We start from the raw sequence: 12,062 nt of genomic DNA, 5'->3' as shown, positions 1-12,062 counted from the left end.
AAATATGTGTATATATATATATATATATATATATATATATATATATATATATATATATATATATATATATATGACAGAGTTCCTCTAAACTAAATGACCCCTGAATATAATTTGGAGTTTTTAAGTGTACTTCTTATAGCTTCCTCCGTAGTTGTAACTTTCTGTCTGTGTGTCTGACAGCACCCTATCCCCCTTTTCTCATACGGCTTCTAAACTGCTATGGACTGGGACCCACACAAAGCAGTGTCTTAAAAGTGTGTCTAAAGCAAGAAGAGTAGAGGCTGGGGCCCTGGCGGGATTTCCATGAGTCAAGTACATGAGCGTCTGAATCCATGGCCACCAGCTCTGGATGCGATGTCCCCGGCACTCAATCACCCACAGGGAGATGGAAAACCAGCCGTGCTGCTGGAATGTAAGCCTTCAGCTCAGATTTTTCACAGGCTTGAACACCTGGCCAAATCTAACAAGGCCAAGCATACTGGGAAAACATCTACAACCCACACGTGGGTCCCCACATCCGACCCTGCAAGTGCCAAGTGGGAGAATGTAGCTCCGAAGGAGCAAAGCTGGAGACGAGAGGGTCTGAGCCGGCTGTGAGCTCAGAGTCGGCAGAGACCGTGGTCACCAAAAGAGCCAATGCGATCGTTACCTGTGTTGCTAGAAACGCCTAAAACAAGCAGGGTAACGGTCCAGCCCAGCCCCTGCGCAAGTCAGACTCACCTGGACATTCCCGGCCGCAGCGTGAAAGAGGCACTTGGAGGAACACCCACCCTGTTCCCACCCCACGGGACGCGTGAAGATCAAACAGGATGGCCTGCAAGTTTTAAAATCAAAATATAACTATCGAAATTTTTAGGGGGACTTCCCTGATGGTCCAGGGGTTAAGACCCCACGCTTCCAATCCCTGGTCGGGAAACTAAGATCTCACATGCCACGCGGTGCGGCAAAAAAAAAAAAGAAGGAAAAGAAATTATTAGGAATTCACCTAATGAGAAATATACACTAAATGAGAACTACACTTTTACTAAATAAGGAGAAAATCTGAGTAAGGGAGAGGTATGTCTTCCCAGATATGGTTCAGAAAGGCAGAGAGTGGTTAAGGATGGGAAGAAGGGCCTCAGAGTTCAGGAGGAGAATGAAAAAACAAACAAAAACAGGTCATAGGGAGGAAAGTCCTAAGGAACCAAGAATGTTTGGTGGGAGGCTTGCAGGTGGTAGAAAAGTCTAGAACAGTGTACTCTGGTGGTTCAGAGTATTGACTAACTGGTGTGACCTAGCACAGGTTTCTTAGCTCTGGGTGCCTCAGTCTCTGTTCATCTGTAAAACGGGGATAATAACAGCAACACCCATCATCTACACAGATGCTAGCGCTCATCACCATCAGAAACACCCACATGCTTGGCAAGCTGCTTGGGGAAGAGGGTGGTACTTACTGTGCGTGTCTCCAGATGCCTGGACCAGACCACCAAGAACACATTACAGGGAGGCAGAAATTGGCCCGGGTGGAAAGAAGCACTTTCTACAGGGTTGTCTTGAAATCACTGGGCTGACTTGGTAGGTAGTGAGACACCCATCACTGGAGGCATCCAAGCCAAGCCCAGATAAAACAAACATCAGAAACATTTTAAACTCCATTTCTCTGAGTTCTAGCCGCTAGAAATACACTTTGTGACACCCAGTGTGCTGCCCAGAGCTTCCATTTTTGCTCACTTCCTGACTCTCCCTCAGTTAAGTTCCACAGTGGTGGTTCATAAAGCCGGCTGGGTGTTAGACCAGCTGCATCAGTATCACCTGGTGGGGAGGTGATCATGGTAGACTATGAGTCCTGGCCAGGCCCCACCGCAGGTTTTTCCACCCGAATCCTGGGGTGGGGTTTGCGAATCCGTATGTTTAACCATCTCCCTGATGCACACTCAGGATAAGGACAGTTCTAGAATCTAGGCTGAGATGGCCGGGCAGCCAGCCTCTAGGAGAACAAGCCCTTGTCATCTTGTCTCCGTTACCTCCCCGACCAGTTTCATTAAGACAGACATGAGGCACAGGCTCCTCCAAACTCACAGGAGACACCAGGCTAGCTGGGGGGCTGCTTACGGCTGATCCAACTGGCGCCTTACTAAATGTCTCTTGACGATGTCAACTGCTTTCCCTCCAACCTTACTACTGCAGCTACCCCGCCTAGGTCAGGGGTCCCCAGTGCCAACAACTGTTCTTGTTGCATGATGATGTCCCCCCTCAAGCCACCACATTCACTCCCAACCCCATCCCACCAGCTTCCACTGCCCATCCTCCCTGATCCAACTGTATATGCAGAGCCCCATGGTGCAAGGACTTTCGAATCAGCCTTCTGGCATGTGGCCTGGATACCCTTATCGGCCCACTTCCCAAGGCGCCCTCACCAAACCACTGGGAACAGAAAGAACTCCACCCTCACGATGGATAAGGGGGCAGGGACACAACAAGAACCTCGGCCCTGGGTGCTCTACATGGGGTCTCTGGGGCCCACTGACCAAAGGTGGCTGTAATCGCAGCTCCCCACCTCCACCAGCAGCCCAGCATCCGCCCCAGCTGGTGAACTCTGGCAGCCACTGCCATGGGAACAACAGAGCTGTTGTGCTCTGACATCAGAGCGGGGGTGAACTCAGGGACAGTGACGAGCCAGCCAGAGGACGAGCACCTGTCAGCACACCTGTTGTGGGTCCACCGATCACAAAGATTTGGCTCAAACAGCTGGGGTGATGTGCAGAGGGATGGCCACCTCGGGGGCACCGTGAAGATGCCTGACATGCGCATGCTTTCGGTGTTTAAAGATGGTCTGGCAGGGAGAAAATCCTTCCTGTCCCAGCCTGGCAGCACGGTGACGTTCCTCATCGGGGTGTCACTCTTCTGAGCTGTTGCAGCTCAAGGTCAGGGCTTCCCGACAACGCTGGCCACCCCTCCTCCCACAGGGAGGGCGTCTGGTCCCACTCAGGTTGGGGACATTTGCCCCTCCAGAATCCACTGTTGAGCTGAGCTGACTGGAGGTTGGGGGAAGGAATGCTGGCCTGGGGCCCCCATGTCACCCACCCACCCACCCATCCACCCAAAATAAGAAAGAGGACATGCCTGACCTCGTTTCTGGGGCTAAGGGCACCCTCCACAAATCTGACAATCGAGAAATTTAGTTTGGGGAACATGATATCGGCCCCAAGATGTCAAAGCAACCGATCTCAGGGTTTGGTTTCTCGCGAAAGTCAGCAGGGACTTGGAACCTTGGAGGCAGAGCTGATCCAGGGAATGAAAGCCTTTGTGTGGGGCTGGAAGGGCCCTGGGGAGGTCATGTGGTCCCCGACCCGGCGTGGGGCAGGAAGTCTGCCCCTGAACTTCTCAACCACAGCTCCCCACCCACTTTTTGGGCCCCTCTTCTTGGCCCCATAGACACAAAGTCTTATGTCCATTTCTCCTTTCCCAGAGCATACCCAGCCCCCAATCCCTTAGCCTCTTCTCAGCAAGGTCATGTACACCCACCTTCAGCATGGGACAAGTTTGGGGCGGGGCCTGGGAAGAGTGCAGCTATCATGGTGGCCAACAACTTCAGCTTGTGGGGCCTTTGACACATTCCGGAATGGCCACCACTGCCGTGCTCTCCAGGTAGTTCCTGCATTGAAGATATTTCACCCAAGCCCGGGCTCTCCCGACACCATCTTAGTGATTCCTAGGATGCAGCTCCCATCCTCTGGATGAACCTGCTCTGCTCAGTGGTCTCCGCTCCACGGGGCCCATCAATGAACTAGGACCAACCCAGCTTTAATAGTGCGGGCCCAACCTACTGCTGAGCACAGTCAGGCCCATACTTGAGCAAACTCTGACTTTAAAAACGACACACATCATTCTAGTTCAACAGAGAAAAATTAGAACACACACACTTGCAAAAGAAAGTCTAATTTCCCCTCCTTTATCTGAACGGTTTACATTTCAGTAAAAAATTCTACAACCTTTGGTCCCACAGAGCATCCGAGGCTGTGATTTATTTGACCACTGCCCTGCCGCTGTATCTAAGTGTTTCTAACACCGAGATAAACAAGATGGAGGTGAGCATCCTCGTCACGAGATGCCAGCAGATGTTCTTCATTATTTCGCACAAAAAAATTCCTAGCTTTAGAGTTGCTTGACCAAAGGGGAGACTCTTTCTTTTTTTTTTTTTTAATTAACGTATAGTTGATTTACAATGCTGTGTTCATTTCTGGTGTACAGCGAAGAGATTCAATTATACATACATATATTCTTTTTTGTATGCGTTGCCATTATGGCTTATTACAGGATACTGAATATAGTTCCCTGTGCTCTACAGTAAGACCTTGTTGTTTATACGTTTTATATATAGTGGTTTGTATCTGCTAATCCCAAACTCCTACTAATTTATCCTCCCCCCCTGCCCCTACCAGCCTTCCCCTTTGGTAACCGTGTTTGTTTTCTATGTCTGTGAGTCTCTTCTGTTTTGTAAATAAGTTCATTATATTATTTTCTTAGATTCCACATATAAGTGATATCACATGACATTTGTCTTTCTCTATGTGACTTACTTCACTTAGTATGATCTAGGTCCATTATTTTCTTAGATTCCACATATAAGTGATATCACATGACATTTGTCTTTCTCTATGTGACTTACTTCACTTAGTATGATAATCTCTAGGTCCATCCGTGTTGCTGCAAATGGCATTATTTTACTCTTTTTTATGGCTGAGTAACATTCCATTGTATAAATATACCACATCTTCTTTATCCATTCCTCCGTCAATGGACATTTGGGTTGTTTCCATGTCTTGGCTACTGTAAACAGTGCTGCTATGAACACTGGGGTGCATGCGCCTTTACGAATTAGAGTTTTCTCCAGACACGCGCCCAGGAGTGGGATGGCTGGATCACACGGTAAGTCTTACTTTTAGTTTAAGGAACCTCCATATTGTTGTCCACAGTGGCTGCACCAATTTACATTCAAGGGGAGACTTAAAGTCCTTGATCAGCATTGTCAAAATGCCCTTCCAAGCTTCTAAATTGCTCAGGTTAGGACCAAACACACCTACTTAGCGTCAGCCCTTCCAAGGACAACAAGCCTCTTGGCCACACAGAACAGAGCAACGGAAAGGCCAAAGCTGTGACGTCTGATCTATTTCCAGAGACTTGAGCCAGGATCCAGCTCCTCAGATTCTTGGTGCCGCCCTTGGCTGCGCGACCTTGGGTAAATCAAGGACTGCTCTCCATCCAGACAGGGGAGGACACCTGCCTGACCTACCACCTACCTCATGAGTCCTTGTGAAATGGAAGAGATGAAGTCCTTTTGCACTGAAAATCCCTAGACAGTCGATGTTTTTTTATCGAAGAGACTTATGATTGGTGACTATTTGCCAGTGGTTCCCCCTGCCCCCCGCCCCCGCAGAACCGGTGCACAAGAAACAAACACCACCTTAGATTTATTCCTTTGTTCCCTGCCCTGGATCCAACAGGGCCAAGGGGCCAAGATGTCACAACCAAGAATTGGGGACTGACAGTACTCATCATGGCTCTGCTCCAACACCATTCCTCCTGAGATACCTGGTTTCTGCCTGGGCATAGCTGGGCCATTTCTCCCAGGGGCTTCTGAGGATTGAAAATTAAATGCTGGAGGGTTGCAGAGAAAAGCCCCCAGGAGAGAACTGTGCCTGCCCCCAAAATCGCCCTGTCACAGGGTCAACAGTCCTTCTGAAAAGGGATGTTCCCCTCGGAGCAGAACAATCCACACGAACCTGAAGCCCACGAGTGACCTCCGGCCTTCTCTCCCGGCTACACGGAATGCTGTCTGTTGACAGCACCCTGGACTCCAGAGGCTGGGGCGCCCAGGGTCACCGCGAGCTCAGACCTCATCGCATGCCTGCAAACGTTCTAGACATGCGGCCCAATAAGATCATTCCTGCGCATCTCCAAATCTAATGCGTTCCTGGCATCCTTCCCACCCCGTCCTTGTTCTCCACACCCTCACATGCCCTGGGACCCAGGTGAGGACAAGGCGGCCTGGGGCGGGTCAACCAACTCTGCACAGTGAATTTTCAACGACCTGGAGTGACCAGGGAGTTGCGGCACGGAGAAGGCAGAGCAGGGGACCATCAGAGGTACAGTTTCCATACAGTGCTGGGAGCCGGCGTGAGCGCGCCTCCCTCACATCACGTGGCCTGTGCTGAAAACCCATCCACCGGCCCAGAACTCTTGATCTGGACCAAAGGAAGGGCAGCAGAAGTGAGCTGGGCCACAGAGAGAGAGGCCAGGCTGAGTTTTACACGCTGTAGGAAGAACAGAGAAAGCAGAGGGGGCCAGGAATGTCAGAGGAGGTTTATTTCCCTTTTGCACACACATGACTTTCTTCTTGAGGAGCTCTGGGGACAGAGGCCACAAGGTTTCATGGAAGCATCATCCAGGGTCTCAGAATTCTAGATGGAGTGGGTGGGGCTGACATCTATTGAGTTCCTCTCATGCTTTTGCACATTTTACTCATACATCAGAAATTCACTCAGCATCTGCTATGGCCCGGCCCTGAGGAGTTTAATTCTGCTTTTACAGAAGAAACCGAGGCTCACAGAGGCACAGAGTGAGGACTCAGAGCCACAGCTCTAACAGGCTCCAAAGGCCCAGGCTTCTTCTCCCAATACCTTCCACTCCGTCTCTTTTCCTCTAAAATGTTGGTCCATTTCATTCTGTCTTTGGTTAAGAATCAGCTGTGGAAGCACCTCCTAACTAGGGCCTTTTTTTTTTTGCGGTACGCGGGCCTCTCACTGTTGTGGCCTCTCCCGCTGCGGAGCACAGGCTCCGGACGCGCAGGCTCAGCGGCCATGGCTCACGGGCCCAGCCGCTCCGCGGCATGTGGGATCTTCCTGGACTGGGGCACGAACCCGCGTCCCCTGCATCGGCAGGCGGACTCTCAACCACTGTGCCACCAGGGAAGCCCTAACTAGGGCCTCTGACTGTCATCAGAGGGGCCTCGGCCATGCCTGGTGCAGAGCCGGGGTGCTGAGGCAACTCGGTGAGGATGCCCTGACCCTAAGGGGTCTCCCGGAAAGCCCAACCAAGATCTCCAGACCACACATCAGAAAGGGCCACATGAAGACTCATCCCAAGCCAGGCTCTGTCCCCAGGAACTCTCCACCCAGAACGTTCCACTACAGAGGGGTTATGGCCTTTAAACTCATCCCTCCCTCTCTTAGGCTCACAGGTTCAAGATTTGCTGCATCTTCGGGGTCAGTTCAGAGAATGATATCCACGAGCATCATTTCTTCTGGAAAGCAGGGAGCGGGCCACCAGGTGAGAGGTGAGCCAGCCCCAGGAAGCTCACACCCAGGGGTGGGGGAAAGTTCTCATAAAGGGCCAGATGGTACAATAACTAACATAGCTCTGTCGCTACTACTCAACGCTGCCTTGTAGCTCAAAAGCAGCTACAGACTTTGTATTAGGAATGGGCGTGGCCGCATCCCAGTAAAACTGTATTTACCACAATAGGCAGTCTGGGGCAGGGGTGCAGTTTGCCAAGCCCTGAAAGGCCAGCAGAGTTTTGGGAGGCCGACTGCATCCTGTGCGTCCTGTTGTAGGGCACGGCCTTGCTGGGGCAGCACCAGGCGGAAACACACCACCTGAGTCTCACCTCGGAAACCTCAGATGTACTCAGCTCAGGCGTCCTCGGGATGTTGCAAAATCAGATAGTAGTGATGGCTGCACAGCTCTGTGACTGCACTAAAAACCAGTGAATTGTACAGTTTAAATGGGTGAACAGTATGTGAATTACACCTCAAAAAAGCGTAAGTCTCTGAGGCAGAAAAACAATAACAGTCTTCTTAAGAGGCAATAAACCCTTCCCTAATCTGCTTCTTGGGGGACGAAGGCAAAGGTGGGCAGCCCTGGACGCGCTCCCCCTCCCTCCGGGCTCAGGGCTCTCACCCTCTCGCCCGCAGCCTGCTCCTCTGCCTCCCCCATCCTGAAGAAACCTCCACCCGTCTCCCCATTGCCTTTTCACTTTAAAATAATTATACAACTCACACACGTTAATCACAGAAAATTTAGAACATACAGATAAGCAAAACGAAATAAAAATCACCCTTGATCTCACCCACTGCCTAGAATTTTGACAGTCACCCTTCCAGACTTTTCTGTACATGCACAGTAAAAAAAAAAAAAAGAAAAAAAAAAAAAAAAAAAAAAAAAAAAAAAAAGGATAGGGACACATACAGAAGCAATAAAACTTCTGTATGCCAGGGAATTTTCACCATAAAAACCAGTGACAGTGGTTATCTAAGGGAAAGGAGGGGGTTGGGACCAGGAGGGATTAACTGAGGTTTCAGGGTGGCAATGACTTGTCTCTTAATTTGAGTATTTGCTTAATAACTTTTTGTTACAATGTACAGTTACGCATTGTGCACTTAAAAATTATATTAGACAGTGCTTGAAATGTGAAAGCATACTGACTGTAACTGGGCTTTTAAATTTAATGCACTCTGAACATTTTTCTAGGTCAAAAACATGAATCTATAATACTGTTTAAAATGACTGCTTAATATTCTGCTGTCAGGATAGAGCTGAATTTAATTTAGCTCATCTCCAATTGATGAGCAAATCTCACGAACAAGGTCAGCTTCCAGGAGTTTCCATCCTTCATGCTCCCCAGAGACCACCCCCTCCAAGCCAAGGTGGACCAGAATCGCCACGTTCAGCCTCCTCGCTGTTAAACCTCCTTTCATTTTAAAACCCTCTGTCTTCTTACTCTGCTATTTGATAGTCATGTGACCCAAGCAAGTTAATCAGCCTGTGCCTCAGTCTGATCATCTGTAAAATGGGGATAATTGTGAATCAGACGCGTTAACACGAGGAATGTGTGGATCACAGTTCTGAGCACTTAGCATGGATGATGACAGCTGCTGTTACTGTTACTTGTCACAGTCACTTTTCCTTCACAGAACTACCACGGTTTCCCTCCTAGTTCCCTGGGCCCTCCTGGAGGCACCAGAGCCCAGGCTTGTGTGTCTCTGCGCCCCCCTACCTGTGTGATAACCAGACCTCAGGGCTGGGTGAAGATTACACGTCCAGCGCAGCATCTGGCACAGAAAGAGCCAGCCCCCCCGCCCCAACCCCGAGAGCCTCCATGGACACCGTCCTAGGCACTGCACCTCTGCCCTTTCTTGTCATCTTTGCTCACAACCTTAAAAGGCAGGTAAATTATTATCTCCTCTTTGGTGACGGAGAAACCGTGGCAGAGGGCACTTGCCCAAGATCTCTCCCCTGGACTGAGTCGTGGGGCTACAGAGCAGCTGCCCTAACTATGCTGCTCCAAACCTATGTGTCCCCACTTCCCACTGCCTCTGCTCCCACTTCCTCTTCCCTCCGAGGCCCCTCACATACTTCCATAATCTGCTGTAGCTACTACAGCCGGAGACCCCACTGTCTGTCTGTCAGCAGAACTCAGCAGGGAACCCCACTGACCACCTGACCACGTTAGGGGATGCCTGGCCCTGAGGTCAAACCCCAGAGGCAGCCCCCGTCCCAGCCCGTCACCCCCCTGCTTGCCTTCCGTTTCCTGAGTCCCTCCCTCGTGCAGGTGCCTGCTCCGCTCACCTGGGTGACTGACTACAAGCCCTTAACATTGCTCTCCTGCCTGCAGCTTCCTTCCCCTCCCCGCCATGTCTAACAGCTCTCGGGGAGGTGGGGCGGGCAACAAAACCCCCCTTGGTTCCCACTGCCGGGGCTTCAGGCTCTGCTGCTGCACCCGGGTGCAAGGCTGCCCACCCTTTGGTTTCAAAGCCCCTTCCCACCATGTCTCTCACCCCTCCCCACAGGCCATAAAAAAGTCTTTCACAGGCAGTGATTAACCTTTTAGGGGTCACATACCCCTTGGAGAACCTGGTGGAAGCCATGGCCCCCGTCCACAGAAAAACATGGACACGGACACACACACACACACACACACACACACACACATGTAAAAACCTATAGAAAAGATAAGAATCCATGAAATTATATAGATACACACACAGACAAAGACACAGACACACACACACACACACACACACACACACACACACACACACACACACACACACACAGCTTTGCTTACAGTTTCAGGGCTCAAGACCGCCCCCCACCAGGCCCATCTCTGAACAGACATCCATGCCTCCCAGGTTAGGAACCTTCTTTATAGAGATTACATCTCAATTTGATTTTTACAGAAAACACTTGCCCAGTCCACCTTGCTGGGGTCTCCAGTAGCTTAACCTAGGATGCTAATCGGACGAGGCTGACCCCAATTTTGTCAGCTACAAAATGGGATTCCCCTGGGTCTCTATCACTTTCCCACTGGAGCTGCACATGCACGCAGAGATGGAGGCGCCAAAGGCTCCAGGATTCCAGCCAGCCCAGGCCTCAGGGGTCCTGGAGGTGGGCCCTGGGAGGGCCTGGGCCTGGGCTGGGGGAGCCAGCTTCATTCCTGCCCTTTCTGAGACGCTGGTACCCAGACTGCCCCTCAGTCTGGAAGTCCTCCTCCCTCCCCACTTCCCTTGGCTGCCTTTCCTCCCAGCATTCTGGGACATCTCACATACGCCTCCCCCCACCCCGACACCCTATGGCCCTCGCAGTCTATGGACCCTAAACAGCAACAGTTGCTACAGCAACTTCTGTAGCAACTCAACAGAAGCCTAGCCCAGCACTCAAAATCTACCTGTTCGTTTAAAACTATGCACAAGTGCAGCTGTCAATCCGTATAGTAAGGTATCTATAACGTTCTCTTCTCACACTCAAATTGTCTTGGGTACCCGCTTTGGAAATGACTGCTCTGTGCAAACTTTGGTGGGTGTCAGAATCACCCGGAGAGTCTGAGAGATACCCATGCCCACGCCCTGAGCCCCAAGGGTCCAACATGGGACGCTAATTCAGACACCTGCCTTTCAGCCATCTCCCTGGGTGATGCCCGCTCTCACCCACAGGTACACACTCTCGATGCCTCTCCTCAGGCCCTCGGGATGGAATGCAAACTCTATGTGATAAACCAGATGTCCAGTCCCACTCTGCCTCTTGGGCCCTCCTGCCCCAGAGCCTGCTCTGTACCCAGACTCTCTCGCACCTTTCCCAGGCAGCCTGTCCCTGTCCTTGGCGCTGCAAAATGATGCACTGAACCATGCCTGGTACATGTTCCCCCAGCTCCATCCCCCAATTTAGGGTTCTTTACGCTTTCAACCTTGATTTCTCTTTCCAGAAAGACCATCCTAGCCACAAGACCACTTGCCCTCAGCCCCTTGTTTGTGTGTGTGTGTGTGCTCTCACACACACTGCAGGGTGGAGGGGTGCCCAGGGCAGGCACCTGAGTCGAGCTCCAGGGCAGGGGAGAAAAATCGGTGGCACTTACACCCCTGCCCCTAGTCTGCCTTCTCTTTATCTCCTTTCACGCTTTTTCCCCCCCAGTTTTATTGATATAATTGACATACAGCACTGTATAAGTTTAAGGTGTACAGCGTAATGATTTGACTTAGATGTATTATGAAATGATTATCACATGTTCAATTAACATCCATCATCTCATAGATATAAAATAAAAAACAAAACAAATGTTTTCCTTGCGACGAGAACTCTTAGGATTTGCTCTCTTAACTTTCTTATATGTCATACAGCAGTGTTAGCTATAGTCATCACTTTGTACATTACATCCTTAGTACTTATTTATCTTATTGTTTTTTAATTTTTATTTTTTTACCTTTTTATTTTATATTGGAGTCACAGTTAATTAACAATGTTGTGACAGTTTCAGGTGTACAGCAAAGTGATTCAGTTATACACATGCTTTTGCTTTTTCCTGCTGTTTTTTCCCATCCTTCAGACCTCCTGGGGTCCTCCAAGCATACCTCTTAGCCATTTTGGAACCCAAGGGGTTCATCTGCTCCCACAGCCCCTTGGGCACTGGATCAGCAGCTCTGCATCAGGATGAGGGTGGCTGCGTCCACCCCCCCGACCCCCAAGCCTGGGAGTCGTCTAAACCCGCACCAATGGGATGCTCTGGGCAGCCCAGCTGAGATGACAAGGAA

At 50.4% G+C, this 12,062-nt stretch overlaps 1 protein-coding gene across 1 annotated transcript in view; it reads right to left on the bottom strand.

The window, feature by feature from the left end:
* TIMP2 (TIMP metallopeptidase inhibitor 2) overlaps positions 1 to 12,062 on the bottom strand; it is a 49,555-nt gene that overhangs the window by 31,671 nt on the left and 5,822 nt on the right. The gene's annotated exons all lie outside the window — the stretch shown is intronic.

This window comes from Lipotes vexillifer, unplaced genomic scaffold, assembly GCF_000442215.2.
Source record: "Lipotes vexillifer unplaced genomic scaffold, Lipotes_vexillifer_v1.1 scaffold1691, whole genome shotgun sequence".
NCBI lineage: Eukaryota > Metazoa > Chordata > Mammalia > Artiodactyla > Lipotidae > Lipotes > Lipotes vexillifer.
This window is presented reverse-complemented; position numbering and strand designations above follow the sequence as displayed.